Source organism: Canis lupus, chromosome 12 (genome assembly GCF_048164855.1).
Source record: "Canis lupus baileyi chromosome 12, mCanLup2.hap1, whole genome shotgun sequence".
In the NCBI taxonomy this organism is placed as follows: Eukaryota; Metazoa; Chordata; class Mammalia; order Carnivora; family Canidae; genus Canis; species Canis lupus.
Window position 1 is genome coordinate 6,100,842 of NC_132849.1, and position 14,436 is coordinate 6,115,277.

Here is a 14,436-nt window from a genome sequence, read left to right on the forward strand (position 1 = left end):
ACTTTGAGAAGTCTACCATTAGGTTACCCAGGATGACAGGAATGGACTTAAAATTCCTGGACTTCTTGGAGTGAAACACCAGGGAAGGAAGCCTGCGAGAACCTCCGGTGCCGGCTTGCCCGCTGGCCTGCCAGAGCCAGGTGGTCTCACCTGCAATACAGCATCCACGCTCCATCCGCGGAACGTCTCTTCAAAAGCAGCCTCTCGATGCCACACTGCGCACAAGCCCTGGGTCTGAGTATGAACCAACAAAAGGGGAAAGGAGCAAGTTTGGCCCTCCGTTTGACAACCCCAGGAGGAAAGATCCGCAAAGCACACAGGGGGCAAAAAAACAAAACAAAACAAAAACACCTCACTTACTTGGGCGAGTGATTCTGGGACTCTCGGCCCAAGGTTAGGCCCGTGGGAGAGGGGAGGGCGCGAGCCCCAGGGTTTCCGGAAAGGCTCTCGGGACCATCGCAATTTTGCTGCTAAGGAAAGAAAACCAGCAGGAGGCCGGTGATAGGCGTCCGCCAACTCTGAGCTCGGCGACTCCCGGTCACCAGCGCGGGCACAAGGGAAGTGGCAGTGCGGCCCGAGAAGGCAGGAGGAGAACCGGGTGACGCCACGGAAGAGCCGGCATCAGTCCGGGACTGGGAGACGTCGCGGGAAAGCGCCAGCCCCGGTCCCGACCCACAGCATTCGTGCAGCTGAGTCCCCCACGCTCGAGGGACCCGCAGGGGGCAAGAGCAGCCAGAATGCACCAGACGGAGCTCCCCCGGAAGACCCACACTCAGAATCCTAGGACCCCCGCGGGGGGTTTGGGGGGAGGACCGGCTAGCGGCCTCAGACGCACAGGGTCACCAACTTGATCGCCACTCAACCCTCGCCATTCCTCCAAACCGCTTCCCAAAAGACTTCAGGCTACTCACCCCCCTCCGCCCCGCCTCACCTGAATCCACGAGTTCGCCGCCTAGACCGTCCGCCTTTCAGCAGCCGCTCGCACCCACCGCATCCAACGCCCCCGCCCCGCACCCCCGCGCTGCCGCGTCTCCTACCGCACCTGCTGCGTCTGCAGCCTGGGTGCACAGACCTCCCCGGGCCCCGCTGCTGTCTTCGTGCTTCAGGATAGACGTCGCTTTCATCCCCACAGGTGTTCGGAGTCAGTATCAAAGGTAAAATGGGAAAGTATGCCCAGCGCCTGGGAAGAGTCTACAAGGTTTAAATGCAACGGCCCCGGAAGAAACTGTGGGATCTGCCTGCGGTATCATCGTTTTTGATGTCCTGGTGTTGATGTTTACTCTTACCTTCGGCTGAAGGAAGCAGTAAGAGTTTTCCATCTTGTGCACACCTCACCTGCTGCCTTTGTTGGGTCAGTAACCTCACTTCCCTACACCGCTCAATCTGCGAATGGGACGGCCCTGGAGGAGGACCGCACCCCTCCCACCGCGGCTCTTCCTCCCAACTCTCGCGGCCGTCGGGTCCAGGCGCCTGTTCCGAACGCGAACGCGCGAACGCGTAGCAAGCCTTTTATGCTCAGCAAGAGCCGAGCTGCGGGAGCTGGGCCCACCGGCCGCTGTCCGGGGTGCACACCAACACCGCGACGTGGCTTGGCCCCCGGAGCTCAGTTTTTCGGAGCAGAGCCGGATCTGCGCCCCTGGGGCATCCCCGCAGGATCTGAAGCTCTGCGGCGGAGCATATACCCGAGCTGGCCGCCGGGGAGCCTCTGAAGCCGCTTCTGCAGGCGGTTGACTGGAGGGCAGCAAGCACCGTGCGCCCTGAGAAGGGGCCCGGTATCGTCTCCGCCACCCCCATCCCCGCCCGGCCCGCGGAAGTTGGAGACTCGGGGCGGGGCGCACACCGCGCGGACCTCCGGAGAGGAAAGAAAGTCCCTTCGCGCGACGGGCAAAAGGTGATTCCCTGACCGGGAATCGAACCCGGGCCGCGGCGGTGAAAGCGCCGAATCCTAGCCACTAGACCACCAGGGAGACGGTGCCAGTTCCCTCTCCCGGGGGCCTCCCACGGGAGGGACCGTTTCCCCCGCGCTGGGGGAGGCGTCCGGCCTCTAGGAGGTCCCCCGGCCTCCCAGGAGCCCTTTCAGGATGGCATGCCCTCCCCGTCTCTCCAAACGAGAGCCCGCGGGAGACGCGCCAGGGCCCCGAGGCCCCGAGCCCCGCCAGGTCCACACGTCCGGCCGCACCTCGGGGCTGCCGCGGAGACGCACCTTTGGGAGGCGGCCGCGGGCGGACACGAGGAGCCGCGAGGGCGCGGGGGGGGAGGCGCCGGCGTGAGACCCGGGGGGGGGGGGCGCATCGCCCGGAGGACCCCGAGGGACGCGGCCGCCGAGCCGCGCGGACGGAGACCGCCTCAAGGAAGGCCGGGCGGCCCAGCTGGACCCCGGGTCTCCGCCACAACCTGCGGCCCCTGTAGCTTTCCCACGACGCTGGGCCTGTTCATCCGCCCTGCAGACAACCGGAGCCTCATTCACCTTGGGGGGGCCGGTTCGGTGCGAGAGAGGCCCTTAGACCCCTGGGGGACGGGGCGGGGAGAGGGACGTGCCCCACCCTGAGGTGAGAGGGATGAAGTGAACGCGTGTCTGGGTCTGGGTGACGGTCTGATGAGTTAGTCGTTTCAAAACGTACTGCGCTGTGTGAAAACGCACAGACCCGGGGGGCGGGGGGGGGGGGGGCTGACGCTACGCTACCGACGTGAGGACCGACTCTGAGCCCCTTCGGACCGCGCAATGTGCCAGTGGCATCAGGAGACACAACCAGATAAATGGACCGAGACCCTGAAACTGCCGAACAGCTGACCCGGTGAGTTCGCTTTCAATGAAAACATGTCCTCGTGGAAAGAAAATAGGATCAATGTTTGGGGGCGGGGAGAACAGCTTTATTTCTACCTCACACTACACACAAAAATTAATTGGAGGTGCCTCATGAGACATAGAGGTTGACGGTCTAAAGCAGTTTTTGAGGAGACTTTGGGACTCCGAAGTCCCAGGAAAGGTTCCCTTGGCAGGGAACGGTTTACTAAACAGGACCCAGGGAAAATGTGTATATATAAAAAAAGACCTGATGAATCAGACCCCATCAACCGTAAGCATATCTGCTCCTGCAGAGGCCAGCAAGACCGTGAAAGCAGCAAGCCACAGACAGGGCGACGATGTTCCCACGACGAATCTGACAAGACAAGCAGGCGAGCAAATCCCCAAACCTGTAACTATAATGTGTCAGGAGCTCCTGCCAACTGGCCCCCGTGTTTTAGGGGGGCAGAGGCCATGGCACAGCTCCGTGGGGAAAGAAGACACGCAGGCCAGCAAAGCGCTAAGACAGTGCCCGCGTGTTCAGCCGTCAGGGACGCTGGCTATTCGCATCCCGCGGAGGCAGCACCGCTCACCACTCTCCCAGCAGCGCGGCTCAAGCTGTGAGGACAGGCAGGAAACCCCAGTCTTGGCCAAGACGTGGGACCGAGATCCCTCGGGGGGTCTCCTGAGGAATAAACCCCTTGTGGCGTGGGGTGGCTGCCCGCCGGCATCTCACAGTCCCGGAGGGCGTAGCCGGTGTCACTGGAGGCGCTACTGTGCGCACGGTAGGGAGGGCGCCAGCCAGGAACTGACTGAAAAAGGCCCCGAAGCGGATTCCCCGGAGCCGGGGCTCGAGCGGCTCAGCGGGTCTACGGAGGAGGCGTCGCTAATCCGACCGGAAGTTTTCTCGGGCCTCTCAGCCCCTGCAGGCAGTGAGGAACCCGCAGACGCCGCCTCCGGGCCACTGCGGCCCCGCGGCTCCCTGCAGGCCGGTCGGGGGCCGACGACTGTGGTGATTCGGGGCCTGGGTTCTGCCCGCGCGGATCCCCCTCTCTGTGACTTCCTGGAGAACCACTTCCTAGATGAGGAGGTAAAACTCATCAGGAAGATGGGCGACCACCTGACTAACCTCCGCAGCTGCCCCCCCAGGCTGGGCTGGGCGACTGTCTTTTCGAAAGGCTCACTCTCAAGCACGACTAGGAGCCTCTGGAGACCAGCAGGCTTTGAGGGGCTCCTCTGGCACACCCAGCCCCTCCCCCCCCCGTGCCAGGGTTTGTGCCTGAACCTTAGGCCCTGCAGCCACTTAGGCAGCTTTTAACCATCCTGGAGCCCTTTCCCAAAACGTGGACCAAATGGAGGCAATAAAGATTTTTGCAGGGGGAAAAAAAAAAAAAAAACCACCAAGGGGGCGGGGGGAAGCATTTCTTCAGGTTCCTTGCGCTCAGACTCAGAAGGGAGACGGTGCCCGGGTCAGTGCACTGAGGAGTTTCCCTCTGCTCCGGGGGAAGGCCTGCTGGCGCCCCGGGCCGTCTGCGCCCCCCGCCCCCCGGGACCAGCGCCGCGGGCGGGTTTCCACGCCAGGTAAAAGGGAGAGGCGGCGAGCGCCCGGGAAGAGTGCCGTGACTCGGATTCGAACCGAGGTTGCTGCGGCCACAACGCAGAGTACTAACCACTATACGATCACGGCGCGCCACCCTTCCGGCCGCGGGCTCGGCCGCCGCTGCGGGGCCTCTGGACGCAAAGTCGTTCCAGGTACGGCGCCGCGTTCCTTCCGAAGAAACCGCAGGGCTGCTGCCGCCGTCCCCTGCGGGCCCACCACCCTGGGGAGGGGATACACCTCCCCTTCCCCTCGACGCCGATGCGCGGCGAAGAACCCCCAGCCTCCATCTCCTGACCCCCATCCGGCCCGAGCCTCCGCACGGGGTCCTGGGGATGTCCGGCGGCCCGCGCCACCTCGCCCCCACCCCCTCCCCCCGCTGCCCCGCGCGGCCCTGGGCGTTCGCCCCTGTTGACCACCCCCTCCAGCACCACCGCAGCTCCCCAGCTCCGACCGCCGTGGAGGGGAGTGAGCCGAGCGCCACCGGCACCCAAGGTGGGTGAGGGAGGGACAGGAGGGAGGAACCGTCCGGGAGCCGCGGGCGTCTGCCTCGCCCTGCCCGGTCGCCGCCGACGGAAGGCGGGTGGCTCCCCCTAGCGCCGAGTGACAGCTCGCTCTCTAGTGGGACGTGGGCGGGGACTGCCCGCAGGTCTCTGTGGCGCAATCGGTTAGCGCGCTCGGCTGTTAACCGAGAGGTTGGTGGTTCGAGCCCACCCAGGGACGAGGCGGCCTTTTTAGAACCTAGAAAACGTCCTTTGGCGGGGGCACCACCGGAGGGCTGACGCCGAGGCCGAGGCCGAGGCCGAGGCCGGCCATAAGGCCATCGCGGACTCTGGAGGAAGAAAACCCATGGCTGAGAATCCGGAAATCCTCGAAGGGCTGCAACCCTCTAAATGCCTTTTAACAGTGCAGTTGCTGCCATCCTTTGTCCCTTTCCTTATACTCTTTCCGGTAAGTTGGTCCTAGGTGTTTATGGTTACAGATAACGGCTGTCATCCTCGTTCTCGTGCACATATTTTTGGCCACCTGACAAATATTTCTGCAGGGTAGAGGCCCGGAAGAGCAATTACTCTAACATAGTCTTTCCACGGTTCCTATATCATCCAATTTGTTTTTCCCTGTTGACGGGTTAGTTATAACTCTTTCTTTTGTTATTTCAGCGACCGCTTCAGGCTTCATAGCAGCACACACCTGTAACTTACCAGCCTCCCTCCAAGCCATCTCCTACCTCTTCACATTCCTCCAATTTAATATCATTGGAAGAACTTAAAGATGACAATAGACCTTGAAATTGCAGATTGACTTGACAAATGATGGAGAAATGCATGTTCGGATTTATATAAGATACCTTAAAAGGTTTACCCGCCGTCCCCACCCCCACCCCCAAACTGTAAGAATAACAAGTCAGTATGATGGCCAGAATTATAAGACTTAATCTCCATTAAATTTTATCATATATGTAACTTACTGAAATACATACTTTGGTATCGTATAAGCTCTTAAATAGTATTGGAAGGAAAGCGTGTTCGTTAGACCAGTAGAGGAAATTTAGGCAGCTAAGTGTCCCTAGGAGTTTGAAGAGAAAATAAGCCCAAGACTTGTATCAACTACAATACTATCTACCAATATTTTCTGCATTATTAGTAAATCTAGAAGGCAACATAAAGCAGTTTTTAGATCAAAATCATCAAACCAATCTGATGCACACTAGGAGTCCTTTTATAAAATATGACATGATATATATATCTTCTGTGCCATTATATAGAAAATATTAAAATCCTTTGAAGTGTTTAAGTATTTGAGATTCATCCTTACTGTCCACCTGATTTTCTGTTCTTGTACCTAGCACTGAGACGACTCATTTATCTACAGCTAAACTATTTCTTGGTTTTGTTTTTGTTTCCTTCCCTGAGTCACAGATTCAGCGGGAAAGGAAATGTGAGGGGCACCTGGCTAGCTCAAATGGTAGAGCATGGGACTCTTCACTCTTGATCTCAGGACTGTGAGCTCTAGCTGACACACCTTGGGTGTAGTGATTACTTAAAAATAACACCAGAAGAAAGTAAGAAAGAGAGAAAGAAAGAGAGGGAAAGAAAGAAGGAGAAGGAAGAAAACAAGGAAGGAAGGAAGGAAGGAAGGAAGGAAGGAAGGAAGGAAACCCCATCAATAGCATCTTTGGACCCCCAGTGGGGGTCCGAGAAATAGAAGCTCGGTCACTACCCCACTTTGGGGAGAGGCACAATTGAATACACACCTCAAATCAGGTTGCCTGTGTCTGTTTGGACTCAGACTGGAGCTGGGACCAACTCAAGGCCAGGACAAGACTAAGCCCCATCATCACAGGGCAGCCACCTACCTGACAGCACCAATGCAGATAATTCCAGAAAGCTCTTGAAAACTTTTCCCTTCCCTTTGGAGAATTTTCCACCTGCTCCCTTCCCCCTCCCACCCCAGGAAAGGATTCTTCAGCTTTGGCTGGGCCAGGACCCTCTAAGATTCCTGTAGGGAAGAGAGAGCCAGGAGGGCAGGAGCCAAGGGGGCAGCTGCTCTTCCCTGAAGGGTCTCTCCCCGGGGTGGGAAGGTTCTAGAGCTCAGGCTGACCCTAGACCCACTGCCCACCAGAAGGAGCCCAGAGGGCAGGCAGTGCTGGGGGCATGGCCACCTAATCCTGTTCCTACAAGCACAGGGCACGCCTGGCCTGCACTATCCCGGAAGAGGCAAATAACACTCCACCTGCCTGAAGCTTCTCTGCAGCCTGGAGGCAAGAGATGTCTGGTTCCTGAAGGGACAAGCGGGGTCTCCTCCAGAGGACAAAGCCCTCCCCTGGCCTCTGAAGAAAGGTCATGCCGGTTTGGAGGGACATTGCCCAAGGGAGGGAGCAAGAGCAGCCTAACCAATTGTCTTGAGATGTCTGCCAGGTGCCTTCAAATGATGTCCAGTCTGTAAATATGAGGATGGAGGGAGAAAGTAAATGCGGGGAAATGTTCACTGGTGCACTTAGGGGAGGGATACAGTATATTACCACTCCTGCAACTTGTTCTGTATGTTTCAAAGTTTGCTTGTTGGCCTTAGAGGAGTGACAGAGTGTAGTCCCAAAGGGACCCCTGCTTTGGCGCCAGCAGATGAAAACCCAGAAAATAAAGGTTAGATTTCCCAGTCAGAGAGAGCAACAGTGGGGTGGGGAGGTGTCCCAATGGCCTAGGGCTGAATCCAGCTGCCAATGGCTCCCAGCCCTACCCCCTGCTCCTCACCTCTCCCAGCCTCAGCCACACCTGGGGCTCTGAGGCCTGACCACGAGGACACTGGCCTGTGCTGCATTCTGGTCTAGCTTAGCCCTGTGTGTGGCAGAGCCAGGGCCATGCTCTCTTTCTGAGCCTCCGTTTCCTTAGGAGTAAGGGGCGGCCTTGGCTCTCAGCAGGCAAGGAGCAGAGTCCCTCTACTTCATGACCTCGAACTAGTCCAAGGGCCCTCCTGAGGACGGTACCTGAAAGGCTCCCTTGGCGTCCCGTGGGCTCATTAGGTGGAGCCCAAAACTCTTAATCTATGCATCTTTGGATTGAGTCCCAGGTGCTGTTGGTTTTCTTTAGTTCTGACAGGCAAATCTACCTTTCAGTAATGGTGGGGTGTGTGTGTGTGGGGGGGCGGTTGGGGGGAAAGCCAAGGTTGCTGCCCAAGGTTGCTGCACAGGGAAGAACGTGTTGGTTTTCATAGCCATAGCACCCGTCAGCCTGTAGAGGAGACTTAGGGCCAGAGGAGCAGATCAGGGGTTTTCTGGATGTAAAAGTAACCTGAAGTCCAGGTTGCCCTGTGTGCTCTTCTTGGCCTGATCTCCAGCGTGAGGGGGAGCAGACCAAGGAGGCCAGTCAGGTTGTTAAGTGCTGGCGAGTCTGAGTCTTTCAGGCAGCAGCAGAACCCCATCCAGCCTCAGGCGTGAGGTTTGTTTTGTTTGTTTATTTCTGAATGGCAAAGGGAGCTGCGCAAGCAGGCCCAGGCCCCATTGGCCGAGCCCATGGTCCTTTGCGTGTTTGGAGCAAGAATAGAACTTGGGGTAAGAAAGAGGGCTGTTTCCGCCCGGTTTCGAACCGGGGACCTTTCGCGTGTGAGGCGAACGTGATAACCACTACACTACGGAAACCAGGCCGCCGGCGGCGCCCTCTGCCAGGACCCTGAAAAGCCTGGTGCTGCCACTACTGTTCTGCCCACCAGTTTCTTTGCCGAGTGCAAAGGCCCCTGGGAGCACCCGCGAGCCTGCAGGCCGGGGGACCGCAGCCCCTAGCGGCCCGGCTGGGGTTCCGCGTCTCCACCATCCCGGGCGCCCAAGACTCTGGGGGCCTCGGCAGTCCGGCTTCGGGATCCGCATCCAACGCAGGGTTTCCAGATCCGATTGGAGGGACCCCAGTGCTGGGACCCCCTTCCGGGAGAAGGGGGGGCGGGTCAGCTGCGTCCGAGCCCCAGGCGCCCCCGCCGCCCCCTTGGGGTCACCCGCCCTCCGGGGCGGTCGCCGGGGCGGTCCCCGCGGGGCGGCCAGCGCTCGGGGCTGGGAATCCTCCCAGGAGCCCGGGGACCGGCTCCCCCCGCCCCCGCGGGCCCCGCGGCCCCGGCCCTGAGCGCCTCTTCCCAGCCCTTCGCTGTCCGCTCCTCCGCGGTCCTCTGGGCTGAAGGGGGAGACTCTGGTACCCTCTGGGCAAAAGTGGTCCCTTGGGTTCCTGCCTGGGCTGCTTTAAAGCCGCTGACAGGAGGCCTGTGGCCATTACCGTCGAACAGTGTCCAGAGAAATCCAGGCCTTGGAACGGAGGGATGAAAAGGAAGTGCGAGAAACCCTTCTAAGTGGCACAGAGCCCACGAGTGGCATAGCCGTGACTCGGAGGGCAGGGCCGTTTCTACTGGGTGGGCTGCCTTGGAGTCTCTCTGTGGCTTCACAGCAGACCTGAAGAAAATAAGATTGATTCTGTTTCTCTGATGAAAATTTTTATCTTGTTATCTATTTTTATTTCTTGCCTTTCAGGGTGAATACTGGTTTACTACAAATACTCCATCATCACTGAAAGAGGAAATCTACATCTTCCAGATAAATAATAATTCTCCTCCTCCTCCTCCTCCTCCTCCTCCTCCTCCTCCTTCTTCTTCTTCTTCTTCTTCTTTCTTCTTCTTTCTTTTCTTCTTCTTTCTTCTTCTCCTTCTCCCTCTTCTTAAAATAGGAGGGGATCACTGGTGCATATTTGAAGTTTTCTAATAATATTTAGGGTAAGCCTGGCTGGATATTAAAAGCACTTGCTAGAAGCATGTGCAGAAGACTGTCCTCCATGAGCTAAACCATCTCATCATGGTTGTCCAAGCTACAAGGATTTCATGAAGTTGGATCCAGTTCCCTGCCATGCCATCTCCACTGTCAGTTAAATCACCATCAAAATTATCAAGTAACCGGTTGTCCAAGTGCTGCTCACCAATATGGAGGGGAAGAGGCCAACCAAACCTTTTAATACTCCTCATTTATTCTGGGGAATGTCGAAAGTCAGCAGTGGTGCAGTTAGGTGGAAAGAAAAGTCTTAATTATAATACTATTAACTGCTTTCTCAGAGCTTCACTGTGTTACCAGCACAACGTCCCTCCGTGCTGTACTGCGTATAACTTGTCTAGTCCACGTAACGACCTGAGATAGTGTAGCTTATTACCACCCTTCGTTGCAGGTGTGAATATCCAGACCCTGAAAGGCCTAGCTGACTTTCAAAGGGCCCTAGCCCTGGGATGATGAGAGCTGGCACTCAGAGCCAGGCAGTTTGCCTCCAGAGCCATTGGGCTTGACCATCCTGCCAGTGTTAACTGAGAAGACTTCACCAAGATTTGCTTCCCCTCCTTCTTGCCCAACCTCCCTGATTTTGAAAAAGAGAGAGAGAGAGAGAAGATTCAAAGTAAAGCCTACGAAACACTGAGAATTATTTGGTGAAATAAAGGAGAAAGAACACACACAGCGATTTAGTCTTCCCCCGAAACAGACTCCATGCCTCCAGAGACCATGCAATCACATGTCCCAACCAGGACTTTTTTTATTAAATCTCGATTCTTCTTTCTTTTTAATTTTTAAAGTTTTAAAAAAATGTTTTATTGAAGTTCGATATGCCAATATATAGTATAACACCCAGTGCTCATCCCGTCAAGTGCCCCCCTCAGTGCCTGTCACCCAGTCACCCCATCCCCCCGCCCACTTCTCCTTCCCCTTCTACTACCCTTTGTTCATTTCCTAGAGTCTCTCATGATTTGTCACCCTCTCTAATTTTTCCCAGTCATCTTCTCTCTAAATCTCGACTCTTCTTAATGGTCTGAACATGGAAGCTCCCTTGAAGCTCAACGGAAAAAAAAAAAAAAAAAGACTGCCTTTTGTGTTCAAAGTGTAGAGGAGACAGACGCTGAGCACTCCTGCCTACTGACTTAGGGCAAAGGGAGTGCTTTGGAGTGACAAGCGGAAGGGAGGGTATCCCATAAAGATGAGACAGAACCATGCTTTTCAAAGTTCATTAATGAACATAGCACTTCCATATTTGGCCACATCCATGGACCTTTAGCATCAATTAGGTAATATTTTCCATACTTTGATTTACATCTTTTACGCAGTAAATTTATTTTAAAAATTAATTGTATATCAGCATCACAATTCCAACACCAGTAGGCATTGGCACAAACAGGATGTAACTATAAAATTACATAAAAGGAAAAAATCTTGTAGTTATAGTTAAGAACAGAGGTAATCAGCAGAGCTCAGGAGCCTCCACAAGCTTTCCCTTGAGGCGTGGGCAGAGGCAGCCTTACAGGAACCTAGAGCAATGCTGGGGCTGGAATGATCAACACAAGAAAACCCCGGTCATGCCCGGTTTTACCACTGCCCTGCAGTAGCCAGGGCATGGAATGGTTCTTCTTTGCCAGCCAAGGGAAAACATGACATGCTGGCTTCTTTAGCAGCCAAGGGAAAAGCAGAGAGCCCTCCCCTCAAATAAAGCTCAGGGAAAAACCAAGAGATCAGTACAGACACAGGAGCTGCTGGTGCTAGGGATGTACCAGATGGACTAAAATGAATCTAATGCTGAAGAAGTCAGGACTTTGAAATAAAATCATCTTATGTGCGACTGACACACCAGATGAAAGAGCCAGATGTGCATTTTCAAATGCGGAGGCCACTGGACACATATGGCAGTTGAGTGCTTGCATTGTGGCTAGTGCTGAGAAAGCGAAGTTTCAAATTTGTTTTTTGTACTTCATAGTTCAGTTTAAATAGCTACACGTGGCCAGTGGCTAGAGCAGAGATAACACAGGTTAGAGAATAATCATCATACCATAAAATCATCTGCCTTATTTCTCTGTGGCAGTAAGCAAAGTAATGACACTTCACATCTAATAACAATTCTTTCTAAAGATGCCTTTGAGAGAGAGAGAGGACACACACAAGCAAGCATGTGTGAAGGGAAGTACCAAGGGAGAAGGAGGGAGAGTCTTAAGCAGACTCTGCTGAGTGCAGAGCCCAACAGATCAAGACCTGAGGCAAAACCAAGAGTCTGATGCTTAACGGACTGCACCACCCAGGAGCCCCCAGTAACAATTCTCGGGGGCTTTTTTCAGCTGCCTAGGTACAGCTGAACGTCAGTTCAACCCTAAGGACCATATGTCCCCTGCTGTCTCTGCTTCCTCATCAGAGCCATACACCTTCCCGAGTCAAGGGAGCCTCAGCCAGTCCTGCTCTCTCACAGATGGGGTCTCAGTCCTTTGGCTGGTCATTCGGCCAGCCACCAGGTGGTGGCTTCATGCCTTTCCTCCCGGGTTTGACTGATGTTGCTGAAGCTCTGTGTTGGTCCACTGTTGTACGGTGCAGAAGTTTCCTTGTTTTTGAAAGTTCCTGGGACAAGAGCATGACTCCAGGCTCTTGCTGGCAGAAGGCCATACAGAGCCATGCAATCTCTGTGTGGATTAGGTGATTGATGCAAGGAATCAGAGAGTCATGTCAGACCATTGAGGGTCTCTGGTAGAATTTTTGTCCCTTCCCCAGGTCACTGCGTTTGATTTCCAAGAGCAGCATTTTTACTCAATTTTGCAAAGCTAATTTCTCTATAGCACAGCCAAGACCGCAGAACAAAAATGGAAGCCACAGAAACAATGGTCGTGATGGACAAGTAAAGACACAGTTCTGAGGTAGGACTTAAATAGTGATGGGGAGGTCTTGGCCTTCGATGGGAACCAAAAGGTTGCCAGCAAAGCTCTGGCACTTTAGGAGCTTTGACTCTGGATGCCAATACCCTTCACTCCCCAAGTCTGTCCCAGAATGAAAGAGTATCCTAGAGCAAAGCAAACAACAGGTCTCTCAGATCCACCAGAAGCTGAGAGTGGGACACAAAGGACCAGAATGGAGAGTGACAGAGAAAATTACAGTGGGCATGTGAACCATACCCTCTAATTGGGAACTGGCTTTGTTTCAAGACTAGAAAGGACCTGTCTTGGGATGGTCCAATGGCTACATTTTCCTCAGAAGCATCTCCACCTCCGAGCTATGATGTATATACAGAGATGAATATGAAAGTTATATGTCAATCTTAGTAGTAAAGAGATTTTGAATGAGTTATCTCTCATTGTTGACTTACAGAAATTGGAACAGTTATAAGAATGTCATTAAACAAAGACAAAGCCAGGATTTATAAAAGAGATGGGAAAGAGAGTAGAAAGGAAAAAAAACAAAACAAAACAAAACAGAAGGTTCGAGAATGGGGAGTTTTTTTTTTTTCCTTTCCTTGGCAGACAGATGAGCTGAAAGCCAGCAAATAGCTAGTCTGGACAGTTCATTCTGGTGAAGCTGACCAACCCGTCAGATCAACTTTTCGGCTATTTGTTTTTTGTTTTTTTATTTTTATTTTTAAGATTTTATTTATTTATTCATGGGAGACACAGAGATAGATAAAGAGAGGCAGAGACAAAGGCAGAGGGAGAAGCAGGCTCCATGCAGGGAGCCTGACGTGGGACTCCAGGATCATGCCCTGGACTGAAGGTGGCACTAAACCGCTGAGCCACCTGGGCTGCCCTGTTTTTTGTTTTTTAAAGGGAATTTTTCCCTCCCCCATATTATTGAGAAGTGGGACAAAGTATACAACTGTTTGAATTTTATTTTTTTTAAGATTTTATTTATTTTTTCATGAGAGACACAGGAGGAGAAAGAGATATAGACATACAGACAGACAGAGACATAGGGAGAGGGAGAACAGGCTCCATGGAAGGAGCCCAATGTTGGACTCGATCCTGGGACTCCAAGATCACCCCCCCCACCCCCCCGCCCACCCCCCCATCCCCACCCCACCCCCGGAGCTAAAGCAGACCTCAACTGCTGAGCCACCCAAGCCATTTGTGAATCCTCCAAAAGTTTTTGAAAGTTTAGTTGTGGAATGAGTATGGTGACTCCCCTCTCCCCAACTTCCTTTGTGAAAGAAAGATTCATATCTTTAAGATTTTATTTACTTATGGGGGGGGGGGTGGAGGGCAAAGGGAGAAGTGGACTCCTTGCTTAGGAGGGAGCCCAATGTGGTGCTTTATGCCAGGACCCTGAGATCATGATCTGAGCCAAAGTTGAGGCTTAACCGACTGAACCACCTAGGTACCCCCAAACTTTTTATTTTTTTTATTTTTTAAAAAATATTTATTTATGATAGCCAGAGAGAGAGAGAGAGAGAGAGAGAGAGAGAGGCAGACACAGGAAGAGGGAGAAGCAGGCTCCATGCCGGGAGCCTGACGCGGGACTCAATTCTGGGACTCCAGGATCACACCCTGGGCCAAAGGCAGGTGCCAAACCACCGACCCGCCCAGGGATCCCCACACGCAAACTTTATTTTTCCCCCAAACTTTTTTAAACCAAGATGTATTAAATATAAACCTGTACCATTACAAAACCGTTACCAATGTAAGCCAACCTGAATAACTACTGATGTAGTACCAATTGAAGTATAGAACATTAACAGGCCACAGAAATCTTTCTCATGTCTTTTCCCATCTCAGGTCTCACAGAGTAATCTCCATACCACACCCCTCA

At 53.9% G+C, this 14,436-nt stretch overlaps 4 non-coding genes across 4 annotated transcripts; 1 reads left to right on the plus strand and 3 right to left on the minus strand.

Moving 5' to 3' along the window:
* Positions 1-1,895: 1,895 nt before the first annotated feature.
* Positions 1,896-1,967, minus strand: TRNAE-UUC (transfer RNA glutamic acid (anticodon UUC)). The gene has a single exon. It is a non-coding gene; the product is annotated as a tRNA-Glu (tRNA).
* Positions 1,968-4,400: 2,433 nt separating this feature from the next.
* On the minus strand, positions 4,401-4,472 carry TRNAH-GUG (transfer RNA histidin (anticodon GUG)). Its single transcript has one exon. It is a non-coding gene; the product is annotated as a tRNA-His (tRNA).
* Positions 4,473-5,031: 559 nt separating this feature from the next.
* TRNAN-GUU (transfer RNA asparagine (anticodon GUU)) lies at positions 5,032-5,105 on the plus strand. Its single transcript has one exon. It is a non-coding gene; the product is annotated as a tRNA-Asn (tRNA).
* A 3,339-nt stretch (positions 5,106-8,444) lies between these two features.
* TRNAV-CAC (transfer RNA valine (anticodon CAC)) lies at positions 8,445-8,517 on the minus strand. Its single transcript has one exon. It is a non-coding gene; the product is annotated as a tRNA-Val (tRNA).
* Between the last annotated feature and the right edge of the window lie 5,919 nt (positions 8,518-14,436).